The sequence below is a fragment of the Humulus lupulus genome, chromosome 2, assembly GCF_963169125.1.
Source record: "Humulus lupulus chromosome 2, drHumLupu1.1, whole genome shotgun sequence".
Lineage (NCBI taxonomy): Eukaryota > Viridiplantae > Streptophyta > Magnoliopsida > Rosales > Cannabaceae > Humulus > Humulus lupulus.
The window spans coordinates 116,393,899-116,409,864 of NC_084794.1; positions in this window are offsets into that span (position 1 = coordinate 116,393,899).

Below are 15,966 nucleotides of genomic sequence, written 5' to 3' on the forward strand. Positions count from 1 at the left end.
AAGTATTAGTATCGAGTCACTATCAAGCTAACTTATATAACAAATTATAATTGCATTAATAAGAACAATCGAGTTTATATTGACCAACTATTGAGCTTATCGAGTCTAACCAATTAGTTTCTGGTCGAGGTTATATCAAGCTCCTATTGAGCTCCTAACCGTAGAACCCATCGAGCCTCCTATTGAGCCTAACCACCTACCCATCAAGCTTCCATCGAACCACAATCGATAGTGACCATCAAGCTATTATCGAGCCTAACCATACCCCATCGAGAATTCATCTTTGGCACCTATCGAGCTTATCTCGAACCCCTATCGATCCCTATCGATCTCTATCGAGCTCTAATCTAACCAAATGTTAGGCTAATGTTTTCATCCCATCAATCTCATATCGAGGTTGCATCGAACCCATCGATCCCCATCAGAAAAACCAGAGAAAAACTCAACCCTAAGAATTGTCATACCCATTCCACACCACTAGATTCAAAGTGATTAAAACAACAATGATCATCACGAGGGTTCAAGAATTTAACTTAAAATTGATGGGAATGTGGGTTCGATTGATGGCTTCGACAGGTTCAACACCGTGGGTTTCGAGCTCGGTGGCTGTCATTGGTTCGACGAGTTCCCTTTACAATGTCGACGGTGGCCGAAGTGGGAGAAGCGAAAGGGAGAGGGTGAGATCGATTGTGGGTTTTAGTTTTCGGGGTTTGTGTTTGGTTTTTCAGGGTTTGAGAAGAAATAGAGGGATAGAGAGAGAGAGTGAGAGAGTTTGGGGGGAAGATTTTTGGAAGGGAAACAATAAGAGGGGTATTTTTGGAACTTGGTGAAAGTTTAGCACCAATTTGAAAAAGTGAATAATTCTCGTATTATTTAGTAATTAGACACACTATTATGCATAAATAGTGAAATTTCCCTATATAGATTATATATGCTTTTATATAATGTTTAAAAAAATAGTTTTTAAGCCTCGAGGTGTTTTACTTTTGTGAGGCAAAACGTAATCCTAAAGGCGCATTGAGGCGTAAGCCTAAAATATTTAATTAAAATGATATTTCTAAAATACCTAAGTATATCAAGGTAATAATTAAGTTATAAACATACCATAAATCATATAAACTTGAGATTTTAATTGATATATTAACACTGAGCTTTATTTTTGTTTTTTAAGTTACTAAAAGCCTCAAAAAAAAAAAAAAATAGGCCCACACCTAATTTTTAAAAACTCCAATATTTAGCTTTAACAATTGGGCTGAAAATGGCAAACTGACATTAATTATGAAAGTCCACGCCTCCTAGGACCTGAGGCGTACCATTAGTGCACTGCCTCACTGACAAGAGGCGTAAGCCTCACTAAATGAATTCAAGGCGTAAGGCTTGAGGAGTTTTTTGAATGCCTCAATTTGGGGTGAGCCTCAAGGTGCGCCTCAATAACAATTTTTTAAACCACGCATTTATATTGCTAACGAAAAGAAAAACAAAACTATATATTTATCTTATTTATATTTACACGTAATGCATGCAAGCAATCATTTATTTCACTAAACTGTAGAAGGAATGCAAAGGAAATACAGTAAAGTTTTGTACTGATTAAGGATTATGATTCAAGTCTTTTAGATAACCATCATCAAGTTACTCTCTTGTAGATTGTTGTAATCTTTTCTTGGTGGAATTTTTCTTTATGCCTTTATATCAATACACATATTTATCTCATTTATATTTACAGGTAATGCATGGAAGCAATCGTTTTTTTACTAAACTGTAAAATGAATGCAAAGGAAACACAGTAAAGTGTTGTACAGATTGAAAATTATGATTCAAGTCGTTTAGATAACCATCATCAAGTTACTCTCTTGTATAATGTTGTAATCTTTTTTTGGTAGAATTTTTCTTTTTATCATTCTCTCTTTGGCCTTTGTCCAGTTTGTGACTTGTGCTTTTTTTTCAATTGTTGTTCTTTTCTTTTTCTTCTTAAGTGTTGTTTATTCTGTTTCAATTTCAAGACAAATGATTTATTTCGTTTTTGATGTGTTATTAATAGGTATATCTTGACGTGCTCCTCGTTCTAGGAGGCACTTTTACACACTTGATGTACTAAGGAGTGCTACCTTCCCTGCGTCTTTCGACGTCATTAGTAAGCTAGAATAATTAATCATATACGAACATAGGGACATATTCTATATGTTGTCATGTTTAGTTAAAATAAATAATTTTTGTAAAATCCATATTTAGCAATTTAAAATTTAACAAATATTTTTTATTTAGTGTGTTTATTTTCGGTTTTATAAAGAAAAATATCATTGATTATATTGCTATTAATTTATGATATTTTTTATTTATTAGGTTTTTATATTTTTGGTAAGAATAAAGTCTTCATATTCTCAACTTTTTAAACTTTATTTTCTTTACAAATTTAACTAATTGATTCTCTGTTTTATAGCTATCTAAACATATCTCTAGACAACTCTCAATCAGCCAAGAATGGGTAACTACTCAAAGTTAGTCAAATGATGAACTTGACCACGAACAAGTCCAGATTCGTACAGTTTTGCAACTACATAATCTCTGTCTGTTACTACGATTTCGGCTGCATTGACTGTTATTGAAAGTTTATTTTTGAAACTTTCCTAGTGTGTGTTGTGCGTCTAGAATTGTGTAAAGCTAACTTTGGGTAAGTATTTTGTGTATAAATAAGAACCAAAGTATCAGCTAAGCACCTCTTCCTCTCCTTAATTTCGTATAATTTTAGAAGAGTGCTTTTCTTTTGTAAGGGATAGTTTTTTTGCTATTCCTTTGTTATCTTGTGTCTTTGTAATTACTTATGTGTTAACCAAAATATCAAAGAGAAGAACATAAAGAACAACCTTTAGGAGAAGGTTCGTCAAGTCTTGCATCAGGGGGAAGCAAGCATTCATCAAGCAATTTGAAGGGATTTGAAACCTTGGTGTCTTAAGGAGATTCATTCAACAAAGAAAGAGTACATCAAGCTCGTGACAAAACCATTAGAGGGAGTCTAAGTTTTGTTTAAGTTATAATGACCCAACTACTCTAGACTTTTGGACCATTAACGAAAACTATACATACTAATCCTTAATAAAACTTACAAGTGAAAATACCATAACTTCATTAAGAAACTTGTAAAAATAAGAGTTAAACTTACATAAAATTTAGGTTAGGATATGGGATCACATTGTTTTAAAAACAAAACAAAACATAATTTAAAATAAAAAGGGATTACATAACAAGTGCGGAAAAATACATGTAAAAACCATAAAAACAAAACTCCATCCTCGAATCATAACGCTCGGCTCTTGAATCCATTCGACCTCAATACACATTCTCCAAGCTTCCAAGAACCTTTCCCGCCACTAAGACTATTTTCCTGCACATATAAACAAAAAGGAATGAGCCTAATGCCCAGCAAGGAAAATCTAACACATAGTTCATATACATAAATTTCATAAGAAACGTAAAAACATAACATAACACTTATATCATACACATACTATAATGGCCATTATTACTTGGGGTCCAATAGACTAAACAAGTCGTATTCCCATTAGATTAGTGGGGTCCTACTAGCTAAGCAGGTCATATGCCCAAGCCTACAAACATACATAACATAACATAACATAACATATTTCATAACATAAAAACATAAGATAACATATAAAAAGCATATAACATATAAATTCTATCCTATTTTCCTTACCAAAATTACTGGAATATGAGGACAGAGTTGGGACTTTGGAACACTCCTAACAACCATTTATGAAAGGGTGAGTTTATTGAAGAAAAGGAGATGAAAGAGATGAAGGAACTATACTTTTAAAAATAAACTTACCAAAAAATTTTGCTCAAGAACTTAGATTTCCTAACCAAAATAAGAATAAGGTTAGAATAAGTAGAAGACTATGAGAACTTTTAAAGAAAAAGTACAAAAACGAACTAGAGTTTGGGGTACCTTGAAGACTTATAAGACCGATCTAAACCTTGAACCGAAATGCTATAAAATCTTACTTCCCAAGTGTTTGATAAGCTTATGATGATCAAGCTTATGATTCCCAACCCAAGTGTTTACACTCTCACACTCACCTAGCAACTTGCAGCCTCTGAACTTAGAGTAAAAGATGAATAATGGCTGGGTACTAGGTCCTATTTATAGAGTTTAGGAATGAAAGGATCTTAATTTAACTTGAATAAAAATAATGGCTTTTTAAGTGAAAATAATTTGAATTATCGTTCAGCATAGGTTGAAGACTCGTTCAAAAAGATGCTGGACTTATCAAGAGGTTGAAGGGTTGAATGGAAAACGATTTTAAAAACATTCAAATTATGCTGAGAGGGGCGATATATCGCCTGGGCCAGTATGCCCGAGGCAATCGTGCAACGTTTCGGGTTTTTCGTATCTTCGTGCTGCGATATATTTCCCCCTATAGCTGCGATATATCGGCATACGCTGATTATTTAAACATGAAATTACACATTTTTAGCTTAATTTGATTTGAGTAAACAGCCTTGACTAAGCCCTCAAACGTTTTCAAAGCTGTTGACTGACCTTAGAGCATTCAAACTTTACCCTTAATAAATTTAATCCTCAAAATACTTAATCATTAATAACCCATACATAACATGTGCTAAAATCCTATTGGTTCTTATCTAAACCTTATAGTATAATAAATATTATCCTCAATATCAGTCATATTAATCAAACCTTAGGTTAAAATTAATATTCCTACACTATAGGTTAAACTTAGAAAATCTACAAGTACTACTATGAGTGTCCAAATAAATCCCGGTCTGAACCAAAAATCCACAGTCATAAAGATAATACTATAATTACTATAATAATACTATCTAACTAGCTAAGTAAAGTTCTTGGACTCTACAATTCTCCCCTACTAAAAAGAATTTCGTCCTCGAAATTTACTTACCAAATAATTCTGGATACTGGCCTTGCATGTCCTCCTCCAACTCCCACGTTGCCTATGGTTCAGAACTATTACTCCATAGGACTTTGAGTATAGGAAAGCTCTTGGACCGTAATTGCTTCACCCCTATCTTGGATGCTAAATGGTCGTTCCTCGTAACTTAAGTCTTTCTGGAGTGCTAATGTATCGTACTTGAGGACGTGAGATGGGTCTGACACATATTTGCGTAACATCGAGATGTGGAACACGTTGTGACTATCAGCTAGTGCTAGCGGTAGGGCTAGTCTATACGCAACTGGTCCCACTTTGTCCAATATCTCAAAAGGACCTATGAATCGGGGACTAAGCTTGCCTTTCTTACCAAACCGCTTGACACCTTTCATAGGAGATATCTTCAGGAAGACTTGATCTCCCACTTGGAATTCCACATCGCGTCGCTTGGCATCCGCATAGCTTTTCTGACGGCTTTGAGCAGCAAGCATAGGCTGTCTAATAAGCGCTACTGCTTCTTGAGCTTTTCTAACAGCTTCGGGGCCTAGAAGCTGCCTTTCTCCTACCTCGTCCCAGTGCAACGGTGATCGGCACCTTCTTCCATAAAGCAACTCATAAGGTGCCATCCCGATTGTTGACTGGTAGCTGTTGTTGTAGGAAAACTCTATCAACGGCATGTACTTGTTCCATGATCCTAGGAAATCAAGTATACACGCGCGTAGCATATCTTCTAAAATCTGAATCGTACGCTCGGACTGCCCATCTGTCTGAGGATGAAAAGTTGTACTAAGACTTAACTTAGTACCCATAGATTGTTGTAAACTTCCCCAAAATCTCGATGTAAACACCGATCCTCTATCTGAAACTATTGTCTTGGGGATTCCATGCAACCGTACTATCGCTTGGATGTATATGTCTGCATATTGGTCTGCCGTGTATGAAGTCTTAACAGGCAGGAAATGAGCCAACTTGGTTAGTCTATCTATTACTATCCAAGCGAAATCATGCTGCTTATTCATCCTTGGCAAACCCGTCACGAAGTCCATAGCTATATCGTCCCACTTCCATTCTGGTACGCTAAGCAGTTGCAATAAACCTGTAGGCCGCTGATGCTCTGCTTTCACTTGCTGGCATATAAGACACTTCGATACATACTCCGCTATGTCCTTCTTCATCCCTGGCCACCAATAGATTGCCTTGATGTCATGAGTCATCTTGGTAGACCCTGGGTGAACTGAGTACGGGGTGTTGTGCGCTTCTTCTAAGATCGTCTTCTTAATACTTTTATCATTGGGCACGCATACCCGATCCTTATATCTCAATAAACCTTGGCTAGATATTGAGAAATCTGTAGCCTTGCTTTCTCTGACTACATCCATATGTGTTGTTAGTGTGTCATCATGTCTCTGTCCAATCCGTATGTCCTCTAGCAGATTCGATTGGATAGACAAGTTAGCCAGCTTGCCTACAACTACTTCTATTCCGGCACTGATAAGCTCCTGCTGTAGCGGCTTTTCTATTCCGGATAAAGCTGCTAAATTTCCATAACTTTTCCTACTAAGCGCATTGGCAACTACGTTCGCCTTTCCTGGGTGGTATAGGATTTCGCAGTCGTAATCCTTTACTAACTCCAACCACCTGCGCTGCCTCATGTTGAGCTCCTTCTGAGTAAAGAAGTACTTTAAATTCTTGTGGTCCGTATAAATCTCGCACCGTTCTCCGTAAAGATAATGGCGCCAGATTTTTAACGCAAAGACCACCGCTGCCAACTCCATATCATGAGTTTGATAGCGCTGCTCATACTCCTTCAATTGTCGTAAGGCGTAGGCTATCACCTTGTCATTTTGCATCAGCACGCATCCCAATCCTAGCTTTGATGCATTGCAGTAGACTACGAACTTATCGTTGGGTGTGAGTACACTGAGTACTAGTGCTGAGCAAAGCTTATCCTTAAGCAACTGGAAGCTTTCTTCACACTTATCATTCCAGTTAAATTTTTTTGTTTCCGGGTCAAGTTGATGAGCGGAGTGGCTATCTTTGAAAAGCCCTCTACAAACTTTCTATAATAACCTGCTAACCCTAGGAAGCTCCTTACTTCAGATGCGTTCTTTGGTCTGGGCCAATCCTTCACGGCCTCTACCTTTGATGGGTCTACTGCAACTCCGTCTTTCGATATAATGTGCCTGAGGAACGCCACTTACGAAAGCCAAAATTCGCATTTCTTGAATTTTGCGTAGAGTTGATGCTCCTTCAATCGCGTCAAAATCATCCTCAAATGCTCCTCGTGCTCTAGTTCATCCTTGGAGTATATCAAAATGTCGTCGATGAACACAACGACGAATTTATCTAAGTACTCCTTGAAGACCCTATTCATTATGTCCATAAACGCGACTGGTGTGTTAGTAAGACCAAAGGACATAACCAAGAACTCGTAATGTCCATAACGAGTCCTAAAGGCTGTCTTAGGAATATCTTCTCCCTTTACCCTGAGCTAATGATACCCGGACCGTAAATCGATCTTTGAAAATACAGTCGCGCCTCAGAGTTGATCAAACAAATCATTGATCCGAGGTAGCGGGTACTTGTTCTTAATCGTTACTTTGTTCAGCTCACGATAGTCTATACACATCCGCATACTTCCATCCTTCTTCTTCATAAATAGTACCAAAGCTCCCCATGGTGAATGGCTTGGCCTAATAAAACCCAATTCTAGGAGTTCTTATAGTTGCGTCTTTAACTCCTTGAGTTCCGTAGGTGCCATCCGGTATGGTGCCTTAGAGATAGGCTTGGTGCCTGGTACTAGTTCTATTGTGAAGTCTATTTCCCGAGTTGGCAGCAATCCTGGCAAGTCATCGGGAAATACCTCTGGAAATTCTTGTATAACACGGACATCTCCAACCTTAAGTGGTGTCTCCCTTTCCACATTCGTGATGCTGGCTAAGAATGCTTGACATCCTTTCTCCATCATTCTTTGAGCTTTGAGAGATGATACTAACAGGGTGCGCAATCCTGAAGCTTGTCCCATGAAGCATAGTCTTTGGCCGTCAGGAGTCTCGAACATCACCTTCTTGCGTTTGCAGTCAATGGTTGCGCCATGCCGTGCTAGCCAATCCATGCCTAATATTACGTCGAAGTCCTTGATCATCAGTTCTATCAGGTCTCCATCTAGTTCTATGTCCTCAATCTTCATCGGTACGCCTCGTACTATCCGTGATGATAGAACTACTTTGCCCGAAGGCAACTCGGTTACAAACCTAGTTCTAAATATTTCACAAGGTTTGTCTAGTTTTTCTATCATTCCTAACGAGATATACGAATGAGTGGCTCCCGAATCAAATAATACATAACATTAGTTATTGACGATAGAAACCTGACCTGTGACCACCTTGTTGCTAGCATCAGCCTCTCCTTGGGTTAAAGTAAAAACCCTAGCAGGAACCATCTTTTCGTCCTTCTTCCCTTCTGGCTTTTGCTGAGGACAATCTCTTTTACGATGCCCTTCTTGACCACAGTTAAAGCATTCCTTGGTGTTTGCGCGGCATTCTCCAGGATGCTTCTTCTGAAACTTAGCACATGGCGGGTATTCCACGTAGCCTGCCCTATTTCCCCCATTATTCGTATGTACCCTCTTATCGCTGTCGAATTTCTTGTTATCCGGATGTCGTCTTTTCTGGCTGTTACCGTTGTTGCTGGACTGATTGTTGCCATTATGGTTATTGCTCCGACTGGTCTGAGGTTGATTCTGTTGTCTAGGTTCAGGCTTCCCGGCTTCCTCTTTACTTACATTAGCCTGCAACCTCTCTACTTCTATTGCCATCTCAAGAACATCGACATATGTAGTGTTTCCCGGGTTTGCTAACTTAACCCCCATCTCAATCTTCGGTCGAAGTCCTCTAACAAATTTGTTCACCCTCAGAAAATCAGTTGGAACCATCTCCGATGCGAACTTTGCTAAGCGGTCGAACTGACGAGCATACTCCGCCACTGATAAAGTACCCTACTTCAAGTTAGCGAACTCCTCAACTCTCGTAGAAAGTACAGCTGAATTGTAGTACTTCTTGTGGAAGAGCTCCACAAATCGAGTCCATGTCATGGTGGCAACATCATGCGATTGCTGGACCAAGTCCCACCATATCCTGGCATCCTTCTTGAGCAAAGACAAGACGCAGGATATGAGGTTCGCATTACAGAGATTCATATGCGTCAGAATTGGCTCCACATTCCTTAGCCACTCTTCTGCCTCAAAGGGGTCTGTAGTCCCTTCGAAGTTTGGAGCGTGCTGCTTGCAGAACCTCTCATACACTGGCTCCATGTTCGGTACTGGATATGGCACGTAGTTCATCACTGGCCATCCCCCATATGGACCAACTTGTTGGGGTGCTGGGGCCATTTGCTGTGGCTGCGGCTGCGGTGGAGGCTGAGGCTGAGTTTGAGCCTGTTGGCGTTGTTGCTGCAAAAGTTCCTCAACTTGTTGTCGCAGTCTAGTGATCTCCGCAATGTTGTCAGCTGGTGGTGCCGGCGCGTTGCGGCGGGCAGTAGCACGCACTCCCCTTCTGCGAACTGGAGGGGCTTCATTGGTTGCTGGGACGGCGTTGGAGGCGTTTCCGTTGGTGCATGCAGATCTTCGGAGCGACATCGTAGCAGAGTTCTAACAGTTGAAAGAAACATGTTAGAACTTTACCTAATAGGCTCTCAGGCAAAAACTTATTCTAAAACAAACATATCTTGGACCTATTTATTATGACTTCTTATGAAAAATTATATAAGTCTTTATTTATTATTTAGAGTGGGTTTCTATACTTAGAAAAACAAGTCATCTTCATTTTCTAAGTGTGTTTCTAATCATTCTATATGACTTAATTCTCAGGCTCGAAACTTATCTTTGTTCCAAAGTTAACCATATTGAGGGAGGGCTGGGATCAGTAAAATCGTTCCCACTACTATGGCCCCCTAACTCTCAATAAGGAAACTTGGTTCATTGATTTGTATCCACCCTCACCGAAATTAGTCATTATTCATTTCATTTATTATTTATTATGATTGCAAAAAAAAATCAAACTCATACATGATAATAAAATAACATGTTATTCATTTGGAAAAATAGTTTTCACTTATTACAATCATAGAATAAAGAAAGAAAAAAAAACAAACAATGAAAACTACTATTCTAAAAATCGGGATCTTCTACATCCGATCCTTCATCTAGCATATCGTCATCTATCTCCTCATAATCATCATTGTCATGTGCATCAAAATGTCCTCTAGGAAGGTTTGTGAAAATCCTATGTTTTTGCTCATTTGAAAATTGAAATTCTGATTTTGCAGTGAACCTAATTAAGAGGAAGTAATATCGCATCGCTAATGGCAGTTCGTCCTCATCATTCATGGTTTCCCATATTTCTTCTAAGGCTGCTATTATAGGATGGAAATCTTTAAATAGCCTAATTATTAATACATATTGTTCCGTCGATCTCATCATTATTTGCTTAGACTCTTGAAGGTGACCTATCTCTTTGTGGAACAAAAGCAGTCTTCGTGTGATTCTTTCTAATGCTCCTACGGTGTTTCTTGGCTCCCTTATTCTTTTTAAAGCCTTAATGCCTCGAATATCCTGATAGGTTATAGCTTCGTTCATACTTAACTGAAAACATAAACACTAAAGTTGTTAGCTATACACATAAGCAAAATAACTTATAACTTAAATACTTACTTGGCGGTCAGATTCAGAGCTTTTGAGTGTGTGTATTGAGGAGAACTTCATGCGAAGGAACCGTTTTCTCTGATACCAACTGTAATGACCCAACTACTCTAGACTTTTGGACCATTAACGAAAACTATACATACTAATCCTTAATAAAACTTAAAAGTGAAAATACCATAACTTCATTAAGAAACTTGTAAAAATAAGAGTTAAACTTACATAAAATTTAGGTTAGGATATGGGATCCCATTGTTTTAAAAACAAAACAAAACATAATTTAAAATAAAAAGGGATTACATAACAAGTGCGGAAAAATACATGTAAAAACCATAAAAACAAAACTACATCCTCGAATCATAACGCTCGGCTCTTGAATCCATTCGACCTCAATACACATTCTCCAAGCTTCCAAGAACCTTTCCCGCCACTAAGACTATTTTCCTGCACATATAAACAAAAAGGAATGAGCCTAATGCCCAGCAAGGAAAATCTAACACAGTTCATATACATAAATTTCATAAGAAACATAAAAACATAACATAACACTTATATCATACACATACTATAATGGCCATTATTACTTGGGGTCCAATAGACTAAACAAGTCGTATGCCCATTAGATTAGTGGGGTCCTACTAGCTAAGCAGGTCATATGCCCATAATCCACTTGTGGCTTGTTAGTCATATGGGTCATATGCCCAAGCCTACAAACATACATAACATAACATAACATATTTCATAACATAAAAACATAAGATAACATATAAAAAGCATATAACATATAAATTCTATCCTGTTTTCCTTACCAAAATTACCGGAATATGAGGACAGAGTTGGGACTTTAGAACACTCCTAAAAACCATTTATGAAAGGGTGAGTCTATTGAAGAAAAAGAGATGAAAGAGATGAAGGAACTATACTTTTAAAAATATACTTACCAAAACCTTTTGCTCAAGAACTTAGATTTCCTAACCAAAATAAGAATAAGGTTAGAATGAGTAGAAGACTATGAGAACTTTTAAAGAAAAAGTACAGAAACGAACTAGAGTTTGGGATACCTTGAAGACTTATAAGACCGATCTAAACCTTGAACCGAAATGCTATAAAATCTTACTTCCCAAGTGTTTGATAAGCTTATGTTGATCATGCATATGATTCCCAACCCAAGTGTTTACACTCTCACACTCACCTAGCAACTTGCAGCCTCTGAACTTAGAGTAAAAGATGAATAATGGCTGGGTACTAGGTCCTATTTATAGAGTTTAGGAATGAAAGGATCTTAATTTAACTTGAATAAAAATAATGGCTTTTTAAGTGAAAATAATTTGAATTATCGTTCAGCATAGTTTGAAGAATCGTTCAAAAAGATGCTGGACTTATCAAGAGGTTGAAGGGTTGAATGGAAAACGATTTCAAAAAAATTCAAATTATGCTGAGAGGGGCGATATATCGCCTTCTGTAGGTGATATATCGCCTGGGCCAGTATGCCCAAGGCAATCGTGCAACGTTTCGGGTTTTTCGTATCTTCGTGCTGCGATATATCGCCCCCTATTGCTGCGATATATCGGCATACACTGATTATTTAAACACGAAATTACACATTTTTAGCTTAATTTGAATTGAGTAAACAGCCTTGACTAAGCCCTCAAACGTTTTCAAAGCTGCTGACTGACCTTAGAGCATTCAAACTTTACCCTTAATAAATTTAATCCTCAAAATACTTAATCATTAATAACCCATACATAACATGTGCTAAAATCCTATTGGTTCTTATCTAAACCTTATTGTATAATAAATATTATCCTTAATATCAGTCATATTAATCAAACCTTAGGTTAAAATTAATATTCCTGCCCTATAGGTTAAACTTAGAAAATCTACAAGTACTACTATGAGTGTCCAAATAAATCTCGGTCTGAACCAAAAATCCACAGTCATAAAGATAATACTATAATTACTATAATACTACTATCTAACTAGCTAAGTAAAGTTCTTGGACTCTACATAAGTCAATTACTATGTACTTATGAAATTTGACTAATGAATCTTTTCTTTGGGCGTGGCCCCGTGGACTAGTATTATCTTAAAGGATATTGACACCACGTAAAAAACTCTGTGTGTCATTTCATTATTCAGTCATTTCTATTTTATCACACAGGTTTGATATTTTGTAGTGACATGAACTTGATCTGTAGCTACAAAATACGGGTTTGTTGTACCAACTTGTTCGTTATGCATTTAATTAATTTGGTTGATTAAATAAAAGGTTGGTAATCATAAATTACGGAATTTCAATTGGTATCAGAGCGGGTCACTAAACTCTTAGTGAGATCTTGTGATTATTTTTCTGTTTAATTTGTTTTGTGTGATATGTCATTTTTCGCAGAAGGAAGGTCCATAAACCGACCACCACTACTCAAAGACTCTAAGAATCCTTATTGGAAAGTGAGGATGAGGGCTTTCATCAAGGCTCTAGATGAAAAAACATGGAGATCTATTTTATCTGGTTGGACTCCACAGGTCGAAAAAGATAAGGAAGGAAATACCAAGGTAAAATCTAAACTTGAATGGTCCACTGAGGACGAGAAGTTATCTAGTTATAATAATAAGGCATTGCATGTTATTTTAATGGTGTTGGTGAAGGTTTTATCAAACTAATTTTTTCATTTGATTCAGCAATAGAAGCTTGGCTAATTCTTCAAACTCAGTTTGAAGGAACTGCTGATGTCAAGCGAACTCGGTTTATAATGCTTCAAACTAAATTTGATGAACTTAGGATGTTAGAATCTGAAACTCTCTCCGAATTTTATGAAAAATTGTCTCACATTGCTAATGAATTTTTTGCATTGGGTGAGAAACTTGATGAATCTATGTTGGTTAGGAAAATTGTGCGTGTTCTTCCTGATAGGTTTGATATAAATCTTTTGGCTATGGAAGAAGACAAAGACTTTGGTAAGATGAAGGTTGAAGAATTGATGGGTTCTTTGAGAACGTTTGAATTAAATCAACAAATCAACAAGCCAAAACCACCATCTAATGAAAATAAAGGTATTACTTTCAAGATTTCTGAAAAAGAATGTTCTGACAGTGAACAAGAAGATGAAATGGCTTTGTTAACTAGAAATTTTTAAAAAATTCATGAAAAAGATAGCAATAAAAATAAAAAGAATTTTTCAAAATTCCTAGAGGTAATGCCTCTTCAAAACCATTTGTTTCTAACAATAAAAAGGGTATTCAATGTAGGGAACTTGAGGGTTTTGGACAGATCAAATCTGAATGTGCTAATACTCTTAAAAAGAATCAAAAGGGTTTGAATATGACTTGGAGTGATGATGATTTAGATAGTATAGTGATAATGAATTGTTAAATGTTGCTTTAACTTCTTGTGTTTCTATGATGCCAATCTTTTTGCAGGAAAGTAAAGAAATAAGCAATAGTGATTTGAAAAAGGATCCTTCTGTTGAAGCAGAGTCTAATTCTGATGAACCAGAATTGGATGAAGATTCCTTGGCTGAAACGTACAAGGAAATGTATGGTAAGTAGTTGGTTGTATGTTCTGAAAATCGATCAATGACCAAGACTATCGAAAATTTAACTTAAAAAATAATGAGCTTGAAATTAGTAACAGAAATTTTGAGCCTGGTGATAGAAAAAGAGAAAACTAACAAATTGAAAAAGGAACTTGAAAGCATAAAAAAGAAATGAAAAATGCTAAATCCAGGTTCTTCAGTTTTTGAGGAAATTCAGAACATCGGTCAGAGCAATCATGTTGGTTTGGGATATACTGGATCTCAAATGAATGAGAAAACTCAGTTTGTTAAAGCCAAAAAATTGTCTACTTGTTGTTCTGATGGTGTTTTGGAGGTGTCTGCTGCTACAAAAAGGTCTCTTGGATAAATATAAATGAGACCTTCAGTAAAATATTTCCAGGCCCATGAAAAAGAAAAAAAACTCATACCTATATGTCATTTTTGTGGTATTAATGGTCATATACGTCCAAAATGCTTTACCTTGAAAAGAGACAATCCAGTGTTAAACAAGTTTGGATAAAAAAGAATGTGTGCTTTGCTAGTTTTGAAGACAGATCTGATGTGTCTAATCTGTGGTACTTTGATAGTGGATGTTCAAGGCACATGACAGGTGATAGAACAATACTCACAAAGATCAGACCATTATAATGTGGGTCTATGACATTTGTTAATGGTGTGTCTGGTAATGTGATTGTTATGGGAACCTTGAATTATCCACGGTTACCACATCTCAAGAACATTATTCTTGTAGAAGGACTTAAAGCTAACTTTCTTAGCATAAAACAAATTTGTGATCAAGGTTACATTGTTAACTTTGATAAAGAAAATTGTTATGTTATGAATTCTGATGGCGATTGTATTCTTGAAGGTTTTAGATCTAATGATAATTGTAATATGCTTATGGCATCTATTATGTGTTATACAGCTATAGGTAACAATACTGACATGTGGCATGAGAAGTTGGGCCACATAAATTTCAAAACCTTGAAAAAATTGTCTTCTGCAGGTATTGTTCGTGGTTTACCTAGATTGGGTAAAGAATCAGTGGGTAAGTGTGAGTCTTGCCAACTTGGTAAGCAATTGAAAACAAAACATAAAAGTATTTCTGATATTAATATTACTAGAGTGCTTCAATTGCTACACATGGATCTTATGGGTCCTATCCAAGTAGAAAGTGTTAATGGAAAAAGATACATTTTTGTTTGTATTGATGATTTTTCTTGTTATACTTGGGTTGATATTTTTAAAGAAAAATATGATACATTTGATGCTTTTAATACTCTATGTTTGAAATTGAGAGTTTAAAAAGATTGCAACATAGGTAAGATTGTTCCAATTCGTAGTGATCCTGGTAAAGAATTCGAAAATTCTGTGTATGATGATTTTTGTTAATCTTACGGTATCACTCATGATGGGGTGGTGGAAAGGAAGAATCGTACTATGCAGGAGATGGCTAGAGTCATGTTGAATAGCAAGAAGTTGAAAAAACGCTTGTGGGCAGAAGATATCAATATTGCTTGTTATACCATTAATCGTGTTTTTCCTAGACCGAGTACATTCACTACTTCCTATGAGATTTGGAAAGGTAAGAAACCAAATGTAAGTTATTTTCACATTTTTGGTTGCTTGTGCTACATATTAAGGGATCGTGAAAACATTGGCAAATTCGATGCCAAGAGTGATGTTTGAGTGTTTCTTGGTTACGCAACTAATAGTAGAGCCTATCATGTATACAACATGAGAACTCAAACTGTTTTAGAGTCAGCTAATGTTGTAATTGATGATACAAAAGATTTTTCAGAATTTTCAACCA